This window comes from Kogia breviceps, chromosome 10 (genome assembly GCF_026419965.1).
Source record: "Kogia breviceps isolate mKogBre1 chromosome 10, mKogBre1 haplotype 1, whole genome shotgun sequence".
NCBI lineage: Eukaryota > Metazoa > Chordata > Mammalia > Artiodactyla > Physeteridae > Kogia > Kogia breviceps.
In genome coordinates this window covers 41,011,267-41,035,715 of record NC_081319.1, presented here as the reverse complement: position 1 = coordinate 41,035,715, position 24,449 = coordinate 41,011,267, and the positions used below count along the sequence as shown (strand labels likewise).

The following is a 24,449-nucleotide window of genomic DNA, read 5'->3' as shown; positions in this document are numbered from 1 at the left end:
GATTAAGATTTAGGCTGTAAGGGTAAGCCAGGGAAAGCTTATAAGACACAGAGAAGCAAATAGGGAATGATAGAGTGAGATGGTCACACTATGTAAGTTAAAGCATTGCATTTTGCCTCTGCACTTAATGCACATATAGAGTATAGCAACCCCGTAGCATAAAAATGCTTGTGTGTTTTTTCCATTGAAATACTTTTTGTTCACTCAAAGGGACAAGTAAATTATCAGAAGTGATTCCAGCTGAGACTGTCTGTCTAAATTGCTACATTAGTTTCAAGGATCTGGGACATAAGGACCAGTGTAAAGGCATAGGCTAGAGCTGGACAGGACTGTAGAAAGCTCTGCTTCATTGGTTTTCTGACTATTCTGTGGAGCCTGAGGAGTAGTTCAATGCCCTGTGATGGTAGGACCCAGAGAGAGGACAAGCAAACCAAGCTCTGCCTCATTTCACTCGCCTTCCCTAGAGCTGCTCTGTGAAATCTGTTTCAGTCTCTCTCTCTCTTTTTTAACATTTTAATTAATTAATTAATATTTGGCTGCGCCGGGTCTTAGTTGCGGCATGCAGTATCTAGTTCCCCGACCAGGGATGGAACCTGGGTCCTCTGCACTGGCAGCGCGGAGTCTCAACCACTGGACCATCAGGGAAGTCCCTCGGTCTCTCTGTTTCAAGATAGAGTCTTTCCTGAACCTTCTGGTGATTCCAGGCTTTCTTACAAATAAATAGAAACTGAAAAGCTGGTTGGAAGGTTTTTGGTGTGGGGTGGGTTTATTGATTAGTGGGCCTCCCAGTAGGGCAGTGGTTCTCAAACTTTAGCAGACATTAGAATCACCTGGCAGCCTTGTTAAAAAAAACAGTTGTTCAAACATTGTTCACCCCAGAATTTCTTATTCAGTAGGTCTGGAATGGACCTGAGAATTCACATTTCTGATAACTTCCGCAGTGATACTACTCCTGGTCTCGGGCCACATTCTGAGAGCCACACCTGTAAGGTGGTGGACCTGTCCTTTTCTATGGGATATGTTCAGAGTCCATGGATCTTCTTTCAGGCTTCTGCCTACATGGAGTAAGCCTGGTTGTTATTCTAGGAGCTGATGGTGGGAGGGGACTGGGAGCTCTTGCTTCTGTATGCAGACTTTCCCTTAATCCCCCTGAATAGTACCACTTCATGTCTTCCTTGGTGCTCTGGTTACCCAAGTCTGGAGTCTCTGGTTCATCCTGTCCAGAGAATAAACCTCCAGACTTCTGGGGCAGTGACGGGGCACTTGCCTGGGGCAGGGAACTAGTACTGCCTGTTTACAGCCTTCCTCATGTTCACACCTTCGGAGGAAACGTATATCTTCAACAGTTGAGTTTTGGAGGGTGTTCTGGAGTGACTTGCCATCTGGAGCACTCAGTCTTCTCCATATAAGTCAGTTACTATCCATTTGTCTGCTTTTCATCTTCCAAAATGTGGTGACATTTCTAATCTGCTCTCTCAGCTTCCTTGTACTTGGGAGCTTTGCTATTCCTTGATTGTCAGTCTGAGAGGTAGCACGACACAGACTCGAGCCAGATCGCCTGGGTTTGAATACTGGCTCTGCCACTTATTAGCAGTGAAAACTTGGACAAGTTCCTTAAATGGTGGTGATTCAGTTCCTTCATCTATAAAATGGGGATCATCACCTACCTAGTAAGAGTGTTGAGGATTCCACTAGTTAATGCACTTAAAACAATCATGTAGTAAATATTCAGTAAGTAGAAGATATTTATGAATAATAACTTAATGGGATTTCCTATTAAGGGGAAGTGGAGATAAATGCATGTGTTCTGCCTGCCATTTTGAATTCGTTTTAGACTCGGTTTAATTCTAGATGGTTTTATCTAAACATTATGTTCATTGCCTTAAAAGCATTTGCAAAGCACTGATCTACCTCCATAGCTTGCATTTTACAGATGAGGACCAAGCCTAGAGGGAGAGGAGACTCATCCAAGGTCACAGATTAAATTGGGCAGAGCTAGAACTAGAGACTAGACTCCTGGTGTCCAGACTCCAGGTCAGGTGTTCCTGCTCTCCTGTTGCCTCTTCTATCAGTGACAGTGACTGAACTGATTTCAGCTGCTACCATTTGAATTAATCTACCTCAGGTCAACTGTAATCATCCTTAACAACATGTCACCTTTTCGATCTTTCCAAGTTTTAGGGAGAGTGTGACAGCATTAGCAAGCATGCCACTTTCTCAAAATTCACTGCCAACTCTTGAACCTTGCTTAATTTTCTTTTTGGAAATATATGAAATTTAAATTCCTTAGGTGCCTGTTGGATAGTTAAGTAGAGGCATAACAGAAAAGAGTAATATTGATATATTGGATTTTTAAAAATCACATTTTATATCTGTGGTGACTCGAACTTCTTTGAAAAACTGAAAACAATGAACCCTCTCCCCAGAAAAATGCACATACTTACATATGTGCAAACTTTTGCATTCAGTCATAAGAGCAGTTCCCCTGGAGCCCACCTTTGGATCTTGGGTTATGAATAGAACTGAGTATTATTCTCCTATCAGGGAAAGCCCATGTCTTTCTCCTTGGCAAATCATTTTATCTTAAAGGTTAGAAGGATAGTAGTGCAAGACTTCTTGTCAGCCTGTAACATAAGACTTAGTCTGGGTAGAGAGGTTTGCAGTCAAAGAGGCTCTTATCTCCTCTTCCAAACAGTTGGTTTCATCCCCTTTCCTCTGGGCTACTGGGAGACCAGTGCTCAGGCCGCATCTGTCACGTTCCTCTGGGTCCAGCAAATTGGGCAGACTCCCCAGATGCAATGCGTGTTCTCCACAATCTCTTATTCATGAGATTTAGACTCACCAGATTCCTATATTTCTATTCTTTCCTCACATACTCCTTTCTTTTTCTTTGTTTGTGAGAGCGGAATGGAATCACCGCATATACATACTATTCGCTGACCCATAAGCTTAGAAGAGACAGGAACCTCCTCTACACACACACACACACACACACACACACACACTCACACACTCACACACTCACACACTCACACACACTCTGTTTTGCAACCACTAATAAAGGGTTCCTCAAAGATCTGCTGGCATCAGTCTTCCCAGCATTTTCCCAAGGCCCTTGCTAAAGTTTTGAACCCAGATCTGAGAATTTAGCCTTCAGAAGGAAATATCTTTTCCATGGGTGAAAGGCACAGTATTAGAATATTTCCTTTTGCCCCACTGAATCCAGGTACACAATTTTCACTGAAACTGACTTCAAGAGCCTCACACTTGAGTGTGGAATCTTGCTTAATTTGCTGTCATGCTGATTTTGTGATGAAAGAGTAGGTGGAGAAGGATATCAGGAAGTGAGGTAAGGACTTGTTGATGCATGCCATTTTTATGTTATGTGTAGTGTAGTGAGTTACATGGGTGTAATTATAGAGCTAGAATAATCATGTTAAAAGGAGCCATAGAGGTCTTCTATCAAAGCCATCCATTTTACAGGTGAAAAAACCCTGAGGCTTAGTGATATTAAGGGGTTGCCCAAGGCACAAAGCTATATTATCTGAGATCCAACACAGCTGTTTGGTGGACGTGTTGCTTTTACATCCTCTGTCAGATTACTCACCTGCCCTGCTAATGGTATAAAGCAGAGCAGGGAACAAACACCATCTGCAGTGTCATCTGTGAGCATGGAGGACAGTGATGTGTATGGCCAGATGCAACACCACTGTTCTATTTCAGGAGAGAAGACAGATGCAGGCTTTTTCTGCTAGTCTTCTGGACATATGAATTTTTGACTGTTTCGATTTGGAAATGACACTGTATTGGGAGATATTGTGCCTCTGAATATTGCTCATTCCCGGGGCTTTCTACTGTCTTTTTTCAGGTCATTGTGTTTCATTTTCAGCCTTGCCTCTTTTTAATGAGTAATTAAAACTAAGGGCAAGAATGTGCTCCTTTAGAGCACATGCGCACGTATCACATTGTGCACTTGTGATATGAATTCATATTCATCAAAAAGTCAGTTTTGCTCTTTTCTGTGAGTTATGTTGTAGGTGATGCTGTTAAATTTGGACACCAATTAGATGAATGAGAGACTCTGATGCTTCCTGACACGTAGGTGGGGAAAGAGGGTTGGAGATCGTATGGTTAGGGCACTCAAGATGGCTGTTCTCTTGCTCTCTGTACATCCCCTGCCCGGCCAGTGCCTGCTTCACCTGTACCCTACTGGTATGACTGACCTGCCTACACTCTTTTCCCCACCCCAGCTGGTGATTGTTCTTATCAAAGGAGCTGGGAGGGGCGTGCCCCTCTGCTGGTTTCCGTGGTAACTAATGAGCCCACCTGACGTCAATTCCCCTATAACTAGTAATCTCCCCTTCCATGTGGGAGTGAAGACTGCCATCCTGTCCTGCCCGCTGTCTGCCGCACACGGTGGGGTGTCGCTCCAGGACCTTACTTCAGATATGTAAGGTCCCCCATCCATTACACCATTGATGTCTCTTTTGCTGCAGACTCTGGGCTCTTTCTTGGTCTTAAAGCTGGGCAACTGCAGGCCATGTTGCCTGCTGTGTGCAGCCCAACAGAGGTATCTTGGAAAATCAGTTACTAGCTGAGCAACATTCATGGCATTCATCCTGAGGCTTCTGGAGCTTGGCCGGCCAGTTGGGTGAATTTAAGAAGCCTGTGTTTGGGGATGCTTCTTACTGCAGGTGGTTCCTCTATTTTGTGCATGACATTCCATTGTTTGCCCCTTGGCCGTGCCTGGTTCAGCTTGTGGGCTGGTTGACGGAAAATGAGACCACATTGTTTTTCTGAAGATGTGTTCCTGTAGCCCCTCCTGAATTACAAGTATGGCACCTACCTTCCTACTTTTGGTTTGTTGACTGTTGTCACTTACATTGCCTCCTTGGCATAGAAAGCAGCCAGCTTCCTCACAATCAGTTTAGGCCTCTTCTACCCAAACAGCTGATCACATCATTACTTGTTTCTAGGTGGAGGGAAGAGAGAATGAACCATGATGTGTGAACCAGGAGTTGGCAAGCATTTTCTGTAAAGAGCCACATAGTAAATATTTTAGGTTTTGTGGGTCATACACTTTCAGTTGCAGCTACTCAACTCTGGTGTTATAGCACTAGAGCAGCTGTACACAGTACATAAACGAATGGGTCTGGCTGTGTTCCAGTAAAATTTTATTTACAAAAACAGGTGTGGGCCAGACCCGTTGCCTGACCCATATTGTGTGCTGATATGGCCTTTGTAAAGTTTAAGGTTTTTGGAGTAGATTACACTTGCTTTATTGCCCCGGTGTATACTTCAGAAATTGGAAGCATCTCGTTAAAGAGTACAGGTGAACCAGAAGTGAAAAACTGTTTTTTTCCAGCTTACTGCAGGTGATCATGGGACTGTCCTGGTCGGTGACTGAATAACTGACATAGGAGAAGTTACTGTTACATTTTGCATCTCATCTTTAAAGTCTTGTAGCTCTGCTGAAGATTGAAGCAGACTATTCCAAAGCATTAACTAAAGACACCGTGCTCCCTTTCTGTCTTAGTTGAAGCTGAGGATGCTTAGCTGCTTGCACAATGGCAGGCCAGAGGAGACCGTGTTGGCTCCTGTGCTCCAGTGGACCTGAGCGGCTGTGTGCAGGGCCGTGAAGGTAAGGGCCAGAGTTTGGGCTTTTGGCAGGCAAAGTAGATCAGTAGTTCAGGTATGGCCCAATATGTCTGGGCAGTGTGCTGCATATCTGATGAGAACACAAAAATGCTTTTCAGAAAATAAGCTCAAGAACAGATATTTGTGCAAGCATGTTCATAGCATTGTTGTTCACAATATGCAAAAGATGGAAGCAACCCAGTGGTGAACTGCATCAGTGGTTGAATGGATAAAATGTGGTACATTTTGTTCCATACATACAATGGAATAATATTCCATATATACATTGGAATATTATTCAGCCTTTAAAAGGAAGGAAATTCTGACACATACTGCAACATGGATGAACCTTAAAGGCATTGTTCTAAGTTTTGAAATAAGCCCATCACAGAAGGACAAATATCGTACAATTCTTCTTAAATGAGGTAACTAGACTAGTCAAATTCATAAAAATAAAAAGTAGAATGCAGATTTCGCAGTGCTTGGGAGAAGGAGGGAATCGGGAGTTAGTGTTTAATGGGTACAGAATCTCAGTTTAGGAAGATGAAGAAGTTCTGGAGATGGATGGTGGTAATGGTTGTACAATAGTGTGAATGTACTTAATGCCACTGAATTGTACACTTAAAAATGGTTTAAATGGTAAATTTTATGTATATTTTACTACAAGTAAAAAAGAAGAGAGAAGCTGAAGAAGACTTGTTAGCAGGTCGGCAAATGAGATTGCTCATAGTGCTTTGTGATTGGAGAGACACTAAAAACAGAATTTGTCTCTATCCAGATCCACTGATCAAAAACATTTCATACTAAGGAGTAATCTTTCTTCTTTAGCTTTTGCAGTTAAAGTTTGCTTCAGCTGTTAAGAGCCACATTTTATTAGCTCAGCCCTGTGGCTGCACTTCAAATGGTCACTTAAAAGGAATTGACTTGTAAGAGATACACATTTAAGTGATGCACACATGTTATAAGCTTATTTTTCCTGTACTGATTTGCAAAATCTAAATGTCATGTAACCTTTAACAGAGCTATCCTGAGGATCAGCAAAACATACTATGCTAACCTGTCTTCCACTGTTGGCATAGTCTACAAGTTACAAATGACTTTCAGATCTTTGCTCCAACCACTTATCTTGGTCCTAAACACTAGACCTGCATTTCCATTTGTCCTGTTGATCCTTATGCTCATTCCTTCTCAACAATCTCTTCTTTTGTTCCCTTTGTGTAAAGATGGCACACCATCCATCTAGTCATGTAGGATCGAAACTCTAGGATTGGCTTTGGCTTGTCCCCTCTCTTTTAGGTGTATCTGTGGCATTTATAATGACAGTCACATAATTATTTACAGTATTGTAACTCTGTGAGAGCAGGGACTGTGACTGAATCATTTACTGAGGTGTCTGCATAACAGGTGCTCAGTAACCCACTGTCCTAATTAAGACCCTCTTCACCTTTTACCTAACCTGGGGTTTCTTTAACTCTAGCAGCTTGCTGAGAATTCTTATAAAGCCTTTAGGGGATGATCCTGGTATAGCTAAGGGATTGTTTTTCAGCTCTGATCATGTCATTCTCCTGCTCTGAGTGACTTGCCTTTCATTCTCATTCAACAGTGTATCAGCAGATATGTCAGCGCCTTCCATGAGCCAAGTACTGTCCTCAGTGCTGGGGCCGCAGCAGCGAGCAGAGTAGGCAGAACCTCTGTGAGTGTGAGCTTACCTTCCAGCCTGGGGGTGTGGGGGACAGGACGATACAATAAACAAATGAACAGATATAAAATGTCCAGTGGTGATGTGTACTATGGAGAAAAATAAAGGATAATAAGGGGACTGAGTGCTGTTTTCTCAGAGGGACCAGAGCCAGTCTCTCTGAGTAGAGACCTGAAGGAAGGGAAGGAGGGATCCACAAGTGTATCTGAGGGAAGAGTATTCTAGGCATAGGGAATAATCAGCACAGCTGAAGCAGGAGCGTAGTTGGCATTTTGGGGAAACAGCAGGCAGCTGGTGGGATAAGAATAGCATGACCCAGGAGAAAAGTGGAAGGACGCAAGGTCGGAGAGGTGGCCCCCAAGCCCAGCATAATTCCTTGCACAGTACAGTACAGCTCAGTAGATAGTTGTTGAATGAGTGAGTGAGTGAATGAATGAATGAAGCTAGACAGTATTTATTTATTTATGAATGAGTGAGTGAAGAATCAGGGCAGGGCAGGGTGAGACTTAGAGGTGTATCTAAGAGAGGTAGGATGCATTTTCCATAGTTCATGAAGCAAGCACAGAATATTGTTTCCACTTTCCCCTTCTTGTCCTTTCAGGAGAGATAATGGTAATGGCCAGAGCAAGAGAGACCAATTCTGGCTTGTCCTTGAAGGAACATCTGTTCTTCCACACCACAGAGAAAAGCAGAGGTTAGAAACTTGTCAGGGGAGCAGGAAGTAGAACAGAGCTGCTCAGCTCTTGGTGGTTTTCAAAGTTGGTCCTACCCATGTTGGGTAAAGCTTGCCTTTTTTTCCACATGTCCCTAGGCTATCACTTTAAGTCAGCAAGACATCTGGGAAGAGCCATGGGGTAGTGGCAGTGCAGGAGCAGCAGCTGCTGGCTGGTTTTCTCTAGGATTAATGGAAGGACTGCTGATTTAACTGAATCTCTGATTATTCTAAGCTGCTCACAGAAATCTGTCACTACCTTCTGTGAGATACAAGAGGGAGAAGCTTAAGGATGTTCTGTTGGTGTCGACTGCCACTCTGGGTGAATTTTCTAGGATCTCCACCTGTGTTCTTTTTTATAAATTTATTTTTAGCTGTGTTAGGTCTTCGTTGCTGTGCGCAGGCTTTCTCTAGTTGTGATGAGCGGGGGCTACTCTTTGTTGCGGTGTGCAGGTTTCTCATTGGCGGTGGCTTGTCTTCTTGTGGAGCACGGGCTCTAGGTGCTCGGGCTTCAGTAGTTGTGGCATGTGGGCTCGTGGGCTCTAGAGTGCAGGCTCAGTAGTTGTGGCACACGGGCTTAGTTGCTCTGCGGCATGTGGGGTCGTCCCAGATCAGGGCTCTAACCCATGTCTCCTGAGTTGGCAGGCGGATTCTTAACCACTGCACTACCAGGGAAGCCCTCCACCTGTGTTCTTGATAGTCCAGTTCCTTCAGACTTGGCCCCTCTCAGCCTTTCTCCCCTAGTTGCCCACAGTCTCCGCCTACTGGCTGTCTCTAAGGACCTAAGTTCTCCAACTTCTGGGGCTCTGCTCTAGTATTCCTTTGCCTTGGAGTACCCACTCACCTCGGCCAGCAGAGTCCTACCCACGCTTCAAAGCTCCTTTAGTAGTTTTCTCTTCTTAAGGGGAGAGAAGCAGCCAAACACTTCTTCCTCTGTTCTCCTAAAGCACTTTGCATTTGTGTCTGTTCAGCATTGTCTTGTGGTCGAAAGTTTGCTTGCCTTACTCCCTGCCAACCTGTGTTTCTGTTGGGCAGAGACCCGTGCCATCTTCTTTCTTTTGCCCTATCACAGTGGGAAGTTGTCGTGTGAAATCCCATCTCTCTGAAGACAGTTTTCTCATATTCCTCCAAGTTGAGTTAATCTCTCCCTCTCCCACCGTAACCCCTCGTTACTCAGAGTATTGTCATTGCATCAGCATTGCCTGAGAGCCTGTGCGAAATACAGGATGTTGGACCTGCTAAGCTAGAATCTGGTGATTCTTAACGTCCTGTGCACCTGAAAGTTTGAGAAGCATTGCCTTAACACTTTGCACCTACCCCCGTTAGCATACTGAGCAGAATGTAGATGTGTTAGAGAGTCTTTCTCCACCTCTAGATGTTGAGCTTTGGAAGCATGTGAAGCATCCATTAGTTAACACAGTTTTTGGCATGTTTCAAGTGTTCGAAAGTGTTTGCTGAATTACCCTCAAGGGGCCCTGGCATTATGTTTGAGACGCTCCTTCAGTCAACATATTGTTGAAGTGCATTTAGCTGTGCATGGTGCTTTGCTAGGTATGTGAGGCACCCTGCTATGAGCAGGAGTCAGCCCCTATCTTTGGCATTTAAAGATTGGTAAGAGAGAGAGCTACCCATCAGTTAACTATGAGACAAGGCAGAGTGTGATAAATTCTGTAACTGCCCCAGTATCACCAGAGGCCTGAGGGAACACCAGAGAGACGGCAGTTATTTCCAGTTTAGAGGGTTTGTGATGGTTTCATGGAGAGGATGGTGTCTGATTGGTACCTTGTAAGATGAATAGGACTTTGACAGACAGATATGGTAGGAAGAGGCATTCCATGCTGGGGAGAGCCTGTTCAAGGGCCCAGGCATGAAAGTGCATATGCAGGATGTTTCTTGAACAGGTAAGGCATGGAGGAGCAAGGTGGAAGGTGTGGTTGGGGAGGTGGGTTGAATGCAGACTGAACTTGAATTCTCATGGTCAGGAGTCTGAACTGGTAAGAAACATTTGCAAATCACATGTGGTTGGTACAGTTAGATCTTGAGTGATTTCTGATGGCTCCTCCCTCCCGTCTCCTACTTAACTCCCATTCTACCTTGCTGGACATGGGTGAGCCAGAGGAGGGTTTGGAAGAGGTGGGGACAGGCCTGAGTGTTTAGCCAGCTCTTTACTGGCTCTTTCCGTGGGACCATAGCCCCAGGTCTTTTTATAGTGCTAGCTGGTCGGCCACTTCCTCCCTCACCCCCTTCCTGAATCACTTACCCCGTGGGGCCCCCCTAAAGCAGAGACACCCAAGCTCCATCACAGAGGGTTTCACACAGTGTGCTTTAAATGCCATCAAAACCCCAGACCAAACCAATTCCGTATGTTTCGTTGTACTTGTCATCTGTTTCCCGGCCCCATGGGTTTGTGAGGACTAAACATTGCTGCGTAGAGTAGGATGGATGAGCATCCCTCTGACCGTGTTCTGTGCTGGCAGGCAAGCTATCCAGCATTCAAGATGAAGTGACACCCCCCCACACCCCATTTCATTACATGCCACCTTGTTAGACATGCACCTGAGCTAGACAACTGTGGAGTGGTTTATTTCTTCCAGGGTTGAGAATGCACTGTTAGCTTGGAAGGCAAGCCCTCCGCCAGTTGGCCCCAAGCCTTATCATCTTTTTCTTGAGGCTTTTACTTCAACTAATAAATTTTCAGATAAGGTTAGAGAGTAACACTCCTTATGCTTTCTTTAGTTAAGGGCCAGTGCCCTCCTCCCACCAGTTCCACCAGCCCTGAGCCAGAAGACCAGGATTAAAAAGAAGAGGTGAAACTCATAGAAGTTATGTTATTTTTATCTCAGATGAAGGACTGAGAGCTACCTTTTAGATGAAATCGTTTTAGGATTCATTAAAAAGACTCGAGAGTGAGGCATTAAGTGCTAGGATACAATCCTTCCTTTCCATGGGAAGAATATTCAGCCTTGATGGGGAGACATTCATTAGGGACAACATAGTGTGGTATCTTGAGGCTTGTACCAGGTGCTACAGGAAGGGGAGAGCTGACTGCCTGGAAGTCAGGTTAGCCCCTCAAGAGGGAGCATTTGAGCTGGATCTTCAAGGATGAGGAATAATTCACCAGGCAGAAAAGTAGGGGATAAGGATCCAAGCAGAGGGAATAGAGTGATGTAAGGGAATTGGCAGAGGCTTGGAAGAGAGGCATGGTGGGGAATAAAACTGGTTAGGGTAGATTGGCGCCACTTTAGAATTTGGATCTGACTCAGGCAGTAGGGAGCTCAACAAAATGGAGACTGACACGACCAGACTCAATTTTAAATCGAGTTGATTCATTGAGAAGCTTCATTCATTCAACATATACTGAGTGTTAATTGCTAGACTATTTCAGGAAACATGAAAGATTGCTCCCTTGGTGGGACTCGTGTTTTAGTAGGATAGGTAAGTTCGTTTTGTCAGGCACCCACCATTTGCTCTTGTCAAGGTTACCAGTGACCTCCACTTCCACGATGTAGAGCTATTCTGTGACCACAAAGATCTCCCTTGTGCTACCCCTTTATCATCAGGCCCATCTCCCTCCCACCCACCATCTCTAATCGCTAGCAACCACTAATTTGTTCTCTATCTCTCATTTCAAGAGTGTTATATAAATGGAAACATAGAGTATTTGACCTTTGAGATTGGCTTTTTGCACTCAGCATAATGCATTTGAGGGCCATCCAAGTTGTCGTATGATAGTTTTTTCCTTTATAGTTCTGAGTAGTAGTCCATGGTATGGATGCACCACGTTTTGTTTAACCACTCACCCATTGAAGAACATTTAGCTTCTTTCCAGTTTGGGCGTATTAGGAGTAAAGGTGCTGTGAACATTCATTTACAGGATTTTCTATGAATGTAAGTATTCATTTCTCTGGAATAAATGCCCAAGACTACAACTGCTGTGCCACATGGTAAATTCATTTTCAGTTTTAGAAGAAGTCACCAAACTGCTTTCCAGGGTAGCTGTACCATTTTACATTCCAACCAGCATATGTGAGTGCAATGGTTAATTTTGTGTGTCAGCCTGACTAGGCTTTGGTGCCCAGTTGTTTGATCAAACACCAGTCTAGATAGATGTTGCTGTGAATATATTTTTTAGATGTGATTAACATTTAAATAGTAGACTTAGAGTAAAGCAAATGACCTTCCGTAATGTGATGGGCCTCATCCAATCAGTCTAAGGTCTTAAGAGCAAAAACTGAGGTTTCCCAAAGTAGAAACAGTTCTTCCAGGTTGCAACATAGAAACCCTGTCTTTATTTCCCACTTGCTGTCAGATTTCAGTGAGTTTTTGTATAAACTGAGGTTTATGTCAAAGTTCCTTTTTTTGCCTAAAGACGTCCAATTACCCCAGTCCTATTTGCTGAAAAGACTGTCTTTCCTCCATTCAAGGTACACAAATGCTTGTGTACCTTTGTCGAAAACCAGTTGGCTGTACCTGTGTGGGGCTACTTCTGGGTTCTCTGTTCTGTTTCATTGGTCAGTGTCCCTATTCCTGCACGAGTACAGCACAGTTTTGCTTATTCTAGCCGTCTGTGTAATAAATTGTGAAATGGGTAGAGTTACTCCTCCCACTGTACTATTTTATTTTACCTTTATCCCCCATTGTAACTGTTTTTAATTGTACAATTCAATGGCATTAAATGCATTTACAATGTTGTATAGCCATCACTGCTATCTATTTATAAAAACTTTTTCATCACCCAAAGCAGAACTCTATAAACATTAAGCAATAATGCCTCAATGCCCCTTATCCCAGCCCCTGGTAGCCTTTGTTTTATTTTTTATCCCTATGATTTTCCCTATTCTAGACCCTTCATATAACTGGAATCATAAAATATTGTCCTTTTGTCCCTGGTTTATTTGGCTTAGTATAATGTTTTCAGGGTTCATCTATGTTGTGGTATATATTAGAATATCATTCCTTTTTTTAAAAAATAGTCTTCTGTTTTGTTAGAGCAGCTTTAGATTCACAGCAAAAATGAATAGAACACAGAGATTTCCCATACACTCCCTATTCCCACTGCACACACAGCCTCCCCCACTATCAGTATCCTGCACCAGAGTGGTACATTTGTTATAATCGATAAAACTATATTGAGACATCATTATCACCCAAAGTCCATAATTTACATTAGGGTACACTTTTGTGATAAATGTGTCATACGTTTATCAAAAACCGTATTCTGTGCCCTAAAAATCTGCCCTAAATATCATCTGTGCTCCACCTATTAGTCCCTCCCTAACCCCTGGCAACCAGTGATCCTTGTACTATAGCCATAGTTGTGCCTTTTCTAGAATGTCATGTAGTTGGAATCATACAGTATGTAACTTTTTAAGATTGGCTACTTTCACTTAAATATGCATTTAAGGTTCCTCCCTGTCTTTTCATGGCTTGATAGCTCATTTCTTTTCTTAAAAAATTAATTTATTTATTTATTTTTGGCTGTGTTGGGTCTTTGTTGCTGCGAGCAGGCTTTCTCTAGTTGTGGCAAGCAGGGGCTACTCTTCGTTGTGGTGCATGGGCTTCTCATTGCAGTGGCTTCTTTTGTTGCAGAGCATGGGCTCTAGGCGCGCGGGCTTCAGTAGTTGTGGCACGTGGGCTCAGTAGTTGTGGCTCGCGGGCTCTAGAGTGCAGGCTCAGTAGCTGTGGCGCATGGGCTTAGTTGCTCCGCAGCATGTGGGATCTTCCCGGACTAGGGCTCTAACCCGTGTCCCCTGCATTGGCAGGCGGATTCTCAACCACTGTGCCACCAGGGAAGTCCCAGCTCATTTCTTTTTAATGCTGAAAAATATTCCATTGACCTGATGTACCACAGTTTATTTATCCACTCACCTACTGAAGGACATCTTGGTTGATTACAGGTTTTAGCAGTTATGAAAAAAGTTGCTATAAACATTTATGTGCAGATTTTTATGTGGACATACATTTTTAACTCCTTTGGGAAAATCCCAGGGAGTGTGATTGCTGGATTATATGATAAGAATATGTTGAGTTTTGTCAGAAGGTGCCAAACTGTTTTCCAAAGTGTCTGTACCATTTTACGTTCCTGCCAGCGATGATGAGAGTTTCTGTTGCTCCACATCCTTGCCAGCATTTGGTGTTATCAGAGCTCTGGATTTTGGCCATTCTAGTAGATGTGTATTTTTACCTCATTGTTTTAATTTGCATTTCCCTGATGACGTGGTGTGGAGTATCTTAATATGCTTCTTTAATACGCTTATTTGTCATCTGTGTATCTTCTTTGGTGAGACTTCTGTTAATCTTTTGCCCATTTTAAAATTCAGCTGTTTTCTTATTGTTGGATTTTAAGAATTTTTTGCATATTTTGAATAACAGTCCTTTATCAGACATGTGTTTTACAAATATCTTCTTCCAATCTGTGGCTTCTTTCTTTTTTTTTTTTTTTGTGGTACACGGGCCTCTCCACTGTGGTGGCCTCTCCCGTTGCGGAGCACAGGCTCCAGATGCACAGGCTCAGCGGCCATGGCTCACGGGCCCAGCCGCTCTGCGGCATGTGGGATCTTCCCAGACTGGGGCACGAGCCCGTGTCCCCTGCATCGGCAGGTGGACTCTCAACCACTGAGCCACCAGGGAAGCCCTGTGGCTTCTTTCTTGATTTCATTCTTTTTAGGGCTGAATGATAATCTGTTGTATGTATATACCATGTTTTCTTTATCCATTCATCTGTTGATGGGCACTTGTTTCCATCTTTTGGCTACTGTGAATAATGGTGCTGTGAACATGGGTGTACAAATACCTCTTTGAGACTCTGCTTTCAGTTCTTTTGGATACATACCTGGGAGTGGAATTGCTGTGTCATATTGTTATTCTGTGTTTAACTTTTTGAGAAACCACCAAACTGCTTTCCACAGTGGCTACACCATTTTGCATCTCACCAGCAGTGTACAAGGGTTCCAGTATCACCACATCTTCACCAACACTTGTTATTTTCTGTTTGGTTTTTCTTTTCTTATTTTTTTTCTTTGATAATAGGTATCCTTGTGAGTGTGGTGTGAAGTGGTGTCTCATTGTGGTTTTGATTTGTATTTTCCAGATGATTAATGATGTTAAACATCTTAAGATGTTTAACATCTTATGGGCCAGATTTTGGCCCATAACCATGGTTTGCCGACCCTTTCTCTAAAGGTCTTAAAAATAAATTCTATAAAGTTCTCAATTTAAGGACATTTTATTTATTTAACAAGCACTTATTTAGCACTTAATATGTGCTGCGCACTGTTTTAAATGCCATGCATTAAATGCAGATTTAGTCTTCACAATAACCCCATGAGGGAGGTACTGTTTACCCCATTTTTGCAGATTTTGAGAATTGAGACACAGAGAAGCTAAGTAACTAGCCCAGAGTTACGCTGCTAGTAAATGGCAAAACCTAGATTTGAACCCAGGTAATTTAGTTCCAGCTTATGTTCTTTATCTACCATGATATACTCTCTCTCTTAATTATCGACTTTCTAGCCCAAAGGAAGTTTAGAGATTAACCCATCGCTACTCATTCTTACACATAAGATTCATAGCCTCTATGATTCAAATGTGTGCCTTAGTAAAATTATGGATTACTACTTATGCACTTTCAGCATCTCTTGTGACAGCCTAAACGCTTAGTCTTAAACCCCACTGATACCGAGGGTATTCTGTCTGCACAGGCAGGGCACTTAACTGTTCACTTATTGTTTAATTTATGTTCATTGTGGGCTCCTTGAAGGTGGGAGCAATAGTATCAAAATGTTTTCCATCAAAGAGAAATCAATTCTGGGTGTATCTTTTGCTTTCTTTGGGAACACCTGTCTCAGATTACTTCCAACTCAGATTTTGTCCTGCTGCTTTTCCTGCTTGAATAAGCAATTGGTTGAATCTTGTGCCTCACCAGCCTGTGATAGGGAATAGAATTTGTGGTGTCATGCTACACTCTCCCTGTTGATCCAAAGATACCACTAGGGCAGGGTCAGGAATGGAAGATTTCCCAGTCTTTCCAATGAAGAAAATGGGAGGAGGGGTGTGTGTGTGTGTGTGTGTGTGTGTGTGTGTGTGTGTGTGTGTGTGTGTGTGTGTGTGTGTGTGTGTGTGTGTGTGTGTGTGTGTGTGTGTGTGTGTTTTAAACCAAGTCAAAACTTAGGTGAAGAAAATGGGAGGAGGGGTGTGTGTGTGTGTGTGTGTGTGTGTGTTTTAAACCAAGTCAAAACTTAGGTGAGGAAAATGGGAGGAGGGGTGTGTGTGTGTGTGTGTGTGTGTGTTTTAAACCAAGTCAAAACTTAGGTAGACATGAGGTGATCAGGATTTCTGGTTCCTTTTGCTCAGTCAAGTTCTCAGACACTACTAACTAGAAGGGACGTCCGAGAACCTTTGGTGCAGGGGTTCCTGTGCTACAGGGATTCTGCAGAGTTATTGCAGGGGGCCCTCACATCTTTATGTGCACCAATCTGTGGGCCAGATAAATTATATCGTTTAGGTGTACATAGTTATTTTTCAAATGCATGTAGATTCCATCATGATTAAAAAGAAAGCTTTACTGAATTTGTGTTAGGCTACTGTTATTAACACAACTACTACCATTTGAGAACCCTGATCCAGTTAAAGCCCTTTATTTACAGGTGAAGAAACTGAGGCTCAGGGGTAAAGGGAAGAGATTTGCCTGGGTCATACAGAAAAAGAACAGCTGGCCTTGAAATCGGTGCAGTTTATATGTATCATATGGTTTGTGCTCTCTGGCATGGGCACAGGTAGAGACTGGCAAGTATTTTGACCTTTGACGCCATGCTGAACTTTCTAATAATGCCTAATAGAGTGATTGATTGTGATATTTTTTCCGGTATTTTTGGTGCTGCTTTTAAGAAGATTTTTTAAACTAGTATATTCCTTGCTGTGCACATATAAGTAATAATCCTATATTCCAACCTGGAAACCTGAGGTATGGTAAAATTAGGCAGCTTGCTTGTATCTATAGTAGAGCTGGCCCTAAAACTCAGATTTAATCTGTCTACCAGGGTTTTATTAATCAGACGGAACTTGAGAGGATTTCAGTTATTTATATCTTGGTCTTTCATGGCTGTTGTTCTCAGCTGGGTGCAACAAAAGCTTTTAAATCTCTGTTAAGTGCCTGACCCTGTGCTGGGTGTTTTCACATGTATTGTATACAACTTAATTTAACGAGACCAAAGTTGCAATGCTGAGGCCCCTCTCAGAACAAGCTAAATAGCACTCTGCTCCAAAGCCCATCCATCCAGACATTTATTTATTTATCTGTTCACCATTATGGAGCACCTCTGTTAGGTTTGCAAAAGTGCCCTTGAATTATTCCCATTGGTGGCCAGGCTGGGACAAATCAGCACAGATCCATCCCTCCAAACAAGACCCATGATTGACAGCAACATCACCTTGGTTTGCACAGGACAATACTTTTTTCCCATTGGAGCTTCAGGAATTTGGAGTGACCCTGGTCATTTGGTCAAATGATGTTCCTATCAACCATTCTTAAATTAGATCTTCTCAAATACCCTTGAGAAGTCAGATGAATAGGAATGGTCTTACTTTTTTAGTGGGGAAGCCAAACTTGGAGGGGACACATCTGTGGTAACATAACTGGTGAAGACCTTCTAACTCCAATGTTGATGCCACACCACCTGTCTGGTGGACCACCACTGCTGAGGAAAAGGCTCTGTGTCCACTCTTTGTAGAAGCCAAGTGGCAAGAATGCTCAGTCTTTGCTGCAGTTTTAGTGGAAGTGGTTTGGGCTTTCCAGTTTGATTTTTTTTTTTCTTAGAAGCAAATTTGGCAGTATTGTATATACCTAGGAAGTCTTGTGATTGCCCCTAATTTGCCCCACAGATGCTGGTCATTGCAAATCATCCCACAGTGGTTAAGTGGCTGGCGCTGATACACACGTAGTAAGTGGTCCTGTGAGCACGGGCACTAGAGGTGTGTTGTGTACCTAATATCTTGATCCCACTTGGGTAACTTCTACATATGTGTTCATGAGTTTAGCTCTTTCAGTTCAGAGTGTTTCATGACACCATAGATTCATTTCTTTCCTTCCCTCCTATCTTGGACTTTGAACCTGGGTCTTCCCAATACTTTACTATCTGATTCCATTTAATTCACTAACATTTAATTAAATTCATTTAATTTACTGTCTGATTCAATTGCATTGCTAATACTTTATGATTATAATAAATATTGTTTTATTAATATTTATAATATTGTTTATCTAAAGGTAGGTATAGCAAAATGTGATTAAAGGTAGAGATATATGTCAAATAGCCTTAACTTTTCTGACCAATCAATTATATGTTGCTTATTGATTATTTTTTCCTAAATTCTGTAGCAACAGTTCGCATTTCTTTGCCACCTTAAGGATAGAAAAGGGAGATTTGCAGTAACAGTGTGTAATTGAAGATCAGTGGAGAAAGTAGCCTTTGCATGGGCATGTGTAATTCAAGATGTTAAAATAGGGAACACACTGTCCTCCTGTATAAGCTGTAGTTTACAATATTAGATTTATCATTTGGATTTCCCATTTGCTTTGTCCCTTTTTTTTTAGGGAACTTTTTGAGATAATTGTAGATTCACATGCAGTTAAGAAATATTAACAGTGAGATTCCCGTGTACCCTTTGCCCAGTTTCCCTCAGTGGTAATATCTTGCAAAATTATAGTACAGCATCACAAGCAGAATATTAACATTGACACAATCAGCTACTCTTATTCAGATTTGCCCAGTTTTACTTTTATTCACCTGTGTGTATTTAATTCTGTATACTTTTATTATGTGTATTAGTTTATTTTTTAGTTCTAAAAATTTCCCAGTTGGCTGAGAACTTGAGCTGGGAGGGGTGTGTTATTTACTGGGTCCCTCTCAAACTTCACCAGTAAACAACTCAAGTATAATTTTCTTTCACATAATAGCTACTTAACTGGGACAAGTTAATTCTAAATCTTGGTTTCCTCATCTACAAAATGGAATTCACAGTAGCTACTTAATGCAGAGGGTTGCTGTGAGGACTAAAATGAGAAAATATGTGTAATGGGTACTTAGCAAAAGGAACTTCTTAAATGATCATCTCATTTTTTTTTTTTTTAACTAAGAGTACAGTGAGAGTATTTGGGTTTTTTTAAGCTTTTCACAAAAGTGTATTATCCTAGGATTGTAGAATTGGAAGGTCCCTTAATAGTTTTAGAATCAGTGAAGGGCTTCCCTAAACATTCTTAGGTAATAAGCTGTTATTCTTTGTGATTAACTAAAATCTGCCTCCTTGTAACTTCCAGATCTGCCCTCATCCATGTGATAGCCCTTCTAGTCTTTGAGGACAGCTATAGTCATCCCTAAATTATCTATCCTTTAGCCATTCCTCATAAGATGTAGCTTCCAGACCCTTTCCCATCTTTGTCTCCCTCTTCTAGATAAAGACAAATTAGTTGTTCCCCTTAACTGAACACAGAATTCAGATGTAATCTGCCTAGCATATCCCAAGATAGGCCTGTCTTCTCTTTAGCTGAGCTTTTTTGGGAAATCAGGTCACCTAGTTCGTGCACATACAGCTTGTTCTTTTGTCTTCTGTTTACTTTGTAGATGGAAAATAAATGCATAGCAGTGTAACACAGCAAACTGAATGCACATTTTGCCCTCATTTCCTCCTGTAATCCCATTAAAATGATAGTAAGAGGGAAAAGAGAGATCAGCAAATGAGAGGTCAACGGAATGTTGAAGCCAGGAAGCAAGTGTGATGAACTTAGTGGGCCAGAGGAACTGAAAGTGCCTGCTTTGGCAGGGAGGGGTGGGGGGGAACTAACAAAGAGGATTTGTAATGCAGAACCCTGGAATAGCTCCAGAATCGGAGAAACCAAATATTGAAAACAGGAAGATTAGTTGAAAGTCTTTGTGAAAAGCAGTTAGATGCCTACAACGCTTCCTCTACTCTCTCAGGAGACAGATATTTTAGTCTTAGATATTGAACTAGAGGCACACCAAGCACAGAAAATGAGATGGAATACGGAGCAAAACTGAAAATAGGGGCTTTAAGACAAAGTTCTATATAGTGAATAATAGGACCATTCCCCTTTCTCACAGTTTTCAGAATATCTGCAGGCAGGTACTCTCATGCAAGAGACTGAAAGATCCTTCTCTGATAAACTTAATCCCAGAGAAAAAGTCTTAATGATACTGTCTACTTTTGGGGATCCTCAATAAAATGGCAGATTCTTCTTGCCTGATCACCCTAATGTGAAGCCCACAAGTTGGCAAGCTTAGCTCCCATACACAGAGCTTTCAAACAGCTTCTAAAAGTATGAGCAGATAGCCAAGTGTCATGAGACATTTAAAGAACATAAAAGATAGAGTCTAGGGGACTTCCCTGGCGGTCCAGTGGTTAAGACTCTGCACTTCCAATGCAGAGGGCGCAAGTTCCATCTCTGTTTGGGGAACTGGGATCCCACATGCCGTGTGGCCAAAAAATAAAAAAATAAAATAAAATAAAAAGTACTGTTCTGAAACTCTAAATGGTTCCTTAGGAGAGGAAAAAAAAAAAAAAGAGTCCAAATCAAATGGAGGTGAAAAGAACTCAGGAAACAGTAAAATCCGGGAGAAGAAGGAAAGATTTTAACTATAATATCTTGGGAGAGATTAGAGAAAATATTGCATGCATAAAAGATGAACTAGATTCTTTAAAAAAAAAAAAAAACTCCAGAAAACAAGACCTCTTAGAAATTAAAAATATGATGACTTCCCTGGCAGTCCAGTGGTGAGACTCTGCACTCCCAATGTTGGGGGCACGGGTTCAATCCCTGGTCGAGGAACTAGAATCACGCATGCCATATGTCATGCCACCCCGCCAAAAATAGAATAAAAATATGGTAGCAAGTGTGAAAAATACAACACAGAAATATTGAAAGGTAAAGTTAAAGACAATTCCCAGAAGATAGACCAAATGAAAGAAATGGAAAATTGTGGAGAACAGATCAAATAAATTATAGAGGATCATTCCAAGTGTCCTAACACCTGACTAATGGAAATTTGAGAAGAAATAAACAGTAGAGAGGAGGTAATTATCAAAGAAATGGTATGAAAAGATGTTTTCAGAACTAAAATCATATCTACAGATTGATACAGCACAATGAATGAAAGAAAACCAACTCCAAGTTACAGCCCTGTGAAATTGCAGATCTCTGTGGATAAAGAGAAAGTCCCAAAAGCCTCTAGAGAGAATAGTCATATAACGTTAGTATTCAAAATGGCATTAGCTTACTCAAAAGCCACAAACTAGAAGACAATGGAACAATACCTTCAAAATTCTGACAGAGGTGAATTCCCTGGCGGTCCAGTGGTTAGGACTCCTTGCTTTCACTGCTGAGGGCATGGGTTCGATTCCTGGTTGGGGAACTAAGATCCCACGAGCCACATGGCATGGCAAAAAAAAAAAAAATTCTGACAAAAAAATATTCTCAACTTTGCTAAACTATCACCCAAATTTAAGGATAATAAAGACATTTTCAGACATTTTGTGCATATGCCCTCTGATATTGTGATATAATAAGAAATATGTTTTTGGTCTTTGTCCCTGGTTCCTGGCACAGAGCTCCTAAAATCATTATAACTTCCTGAGTAGTAGGAGTAATAAGAGCATCTTTTGTTATAATATTTGCCCTTTGTTCTCAGTTCCTGACACAAGAGCTTCTAAAACCCTTGGAATTTTCTGAGTGATAGGGGTAAGAGGAGAAGTCAGCTAAGTTTACGCTAATGAGGTAACACTTTGTGGGCCCCTAGATAGCTTCAGGTTGGGGGCGGGCTGGTTGCCAGAAGAACCAAGCATGTGATCAGAGGGTTGGAACTTTCAGTACCGCCTCTCTGCCTCTGGGGAGGGGAGAGGGGCTGAAGATTGAGTTAATCACCAATGAGTTAATCAGTCGTGCCTACAGAAAAATCCCATTCTAGCAAATTATCAAACCTGAAGAGGAGGTTTTGGGGAGCCCCCCCACCCTGACCTTATAGCTGCTGGGTCAGAAGTATGAGTGGCCCAGTTAACATCTGAAGCAGGGGCAGTCTGGTGGGACTGAGTCCTTAACCTGTGGGGTCTGCACTATAGGTAGTTAGTGTCAGATTTGAATTAAATTGTAGGATACCAATTGGTGTCTGGAAAGTTGGAGAATCGGTTGGTGTGAGAACAAAGCCCACACATATCATGAAAGAAGTGCTGTGAGTTAAAAACAGTTTATAGTACACCCTTTCTTAGGAAGCTCTGCTAGAAGACACTTTTCACCAGAACAAGGGAATAATAAAGAAGAGGACTAAATGGGATCCAGGAAACAGGAGTTCCAATATAGGCAAGGGGAAAGGAATTCCCAGAAACACAGTTCCAGTATGGATGTCACAAGAACAAACTGATAGGGTACCTGATGGAACATATTAAAGGGAGTTTTACACTTTATTATTATCTTCAGGGAAAACAGAAATTATACCAACAAAGAAGTGTAATCATAGTATACATCCTGGCTTGTCTACAAATAGTATTCACATAGATCTAATAATGCAGTTCTTAATGTTAATTTGACCAAAATTTGGCATAATTCTATGGGAAAATGGAGATAGTATGTGAAGTAGTATGGAGTAGTATGTGAAGAGAGCATGTCAGAGCAAAATTCTAATCTTCCATCATAAGAATTAAATACGTAACATAATAGTTATATTTTGCCAGATAACAAATTACCCCAAAACTTAGTGACTTAAAATAACAGATACTTATTATCTCATAGTTTCTGTGGGTCAGGAATTGAGAAGCAGGATTTGAGAAGCTCTCATGAGGTTACAGTCCAGGTGTCACCTTGGGCTGCAGTCATCTGGGCCTCTCAGGATATGTTGTTATCTGGCTTCCCTGAGAGCATGTGATCCAGGAGAGACAATTAGAGGAATTTGCAGTGTGTTTTACGACCTAGCCTTAATGTGACATACCATCATCACTTCTGCTACATTCCATCAGTCAAACAGACCAACCCTGAGACATTGTGGGAGGAGCTGCACAACATGAATACCAGAAGGCAGGGATGATGAGTTGGGAGCTATTTGGAGGCTAACTACCACAAGTAATAACTAAAAGTGAAAATTCAAGAAATAATATTAGAGGCATATTACTTAGAAAGATAGAGATAAATACCAGAAGAAAGTGGCTGCCCTGGGAGCAGAAATCAGGGAACCAGAAACTTCTGGTTTTCATTATAAGCCTTGAACAACTTTAAGGAATATTTGCATTTATTACTGTGATTTTTTTTTTTTAATTATGAAAAACCCTCAAAGCATGCAGCCATTTAATGTCCCCATCACTGGTAGTAGAACAACACATGGATTATATGAGGAACTCCTAGAATCTGAATCTAGTGAGGATCTTTTGGTATTTGGATGGTTGTGTGCTTGATCTTGAAGGACAGTTTACAGATAATAAACCTAAAGTTCGGTGAAAAAGAGGACATAGTGACAGAACCTGAGCTAGAATCCTTGAATAAATATGACACAAAGAGATGAGCATCAGATAGTGAGATGACTTTGGCATTTCACTAATGTGGAACTTAGGTGAAGGGGAATTTTTTAAAAAAGACTGTTTGCTCTTTCTGAAGAGTAGAAAATTCTGAAGTGGAAATGTTTATGTGTCTTGGAGCTATAAATGGCAAAGTTAAAGGGAGTATCCTTTTGGCAGATAGTTGGAAAGCACTTTACGAACTCCCCAGGCTAAGGATGTGTTCCTGAGCATTTGGTACAAGTTAGGGAGAGAGTCTGCCTCTGTCCACATGAGCCCTGCAGGCCATGCAGAGCACTGGCCAGTCCCACAGCCCCAGTCCTTCCAGCTGCTGCTGCCAGAGTCATGTTCCTTAGAGGATTCTGGGCTCCTTGTGGTCTACCACAGCCTGGTTGGTGCCCAGGGACGCCCTAATATCTGTGCCCACAATGCCTCCTCTGTCCTTGATCCCCACATGCACCCCCTATTCAAGCTTGGTCTTGTTTCTCCTCATCTCTTCCTGTCACTGTCTGTTTACTCTTCTGGAGGAGCCTACTGTTAGGTGCTTCAGCGTTCTTGGCCAGTTTGTCTCTTCCATCTTCCATCTAATAAAATTGGAATCAGGATCAAGTGTTTGAGAAATCAGGTCTTTGAGTTGGTGGGGGGAGTTTGGAGGGGTGCAGTGAAGAGTGCCATATAAATAAAGACTTAACCATTTTAATACCTTATGAAAATGTGTTGTCTACATTCTCCTAGTATAACTTCGTATGTTGAGTTTAAAATACTTCAGGGTCTCCATGAAAAGCCTCAGGTGTCACGCACTGGGATGCACTCCAGTGGGCAGAGAGTTGAGCTGTGGAAGGGGCAGGGTGG

At 42.1% G+C, this 24,449-nt stretch overlaps 1 protein-coding gene across 10 annotated transcripts in view; it reads left to right on the top strand.

The window, feature by feature from the left end:
- Positions 1–24,449, top strand: part of KLHL18 (kelch like family member 18) — a 149,689-nt gene that overhangs the window by 101,441 nt on the left and 23,799 nt on the right. For 3 of the 10 annotated variants that reach the window (XM_067044376.1, XM_067044372.1, XM_067044373.1), the window contains exons 2-3: positions 5,537–5,641; positions 7,241–7,330. The exons of 5 other annotated variants lie outside the window; for them this stretch is intronic. The gene's annotated coding sequence lies outside the window, so the exon portion shown is untranslated. The remainder of the gene's footprint in view (positions 1–5,536; positions 5,642–7,240; positions 7,331–24,449) is intronic. 2 more of the 10 variants (XM_067044377.1, XM_067044374.1) reach the window with 1 other exon arrangement.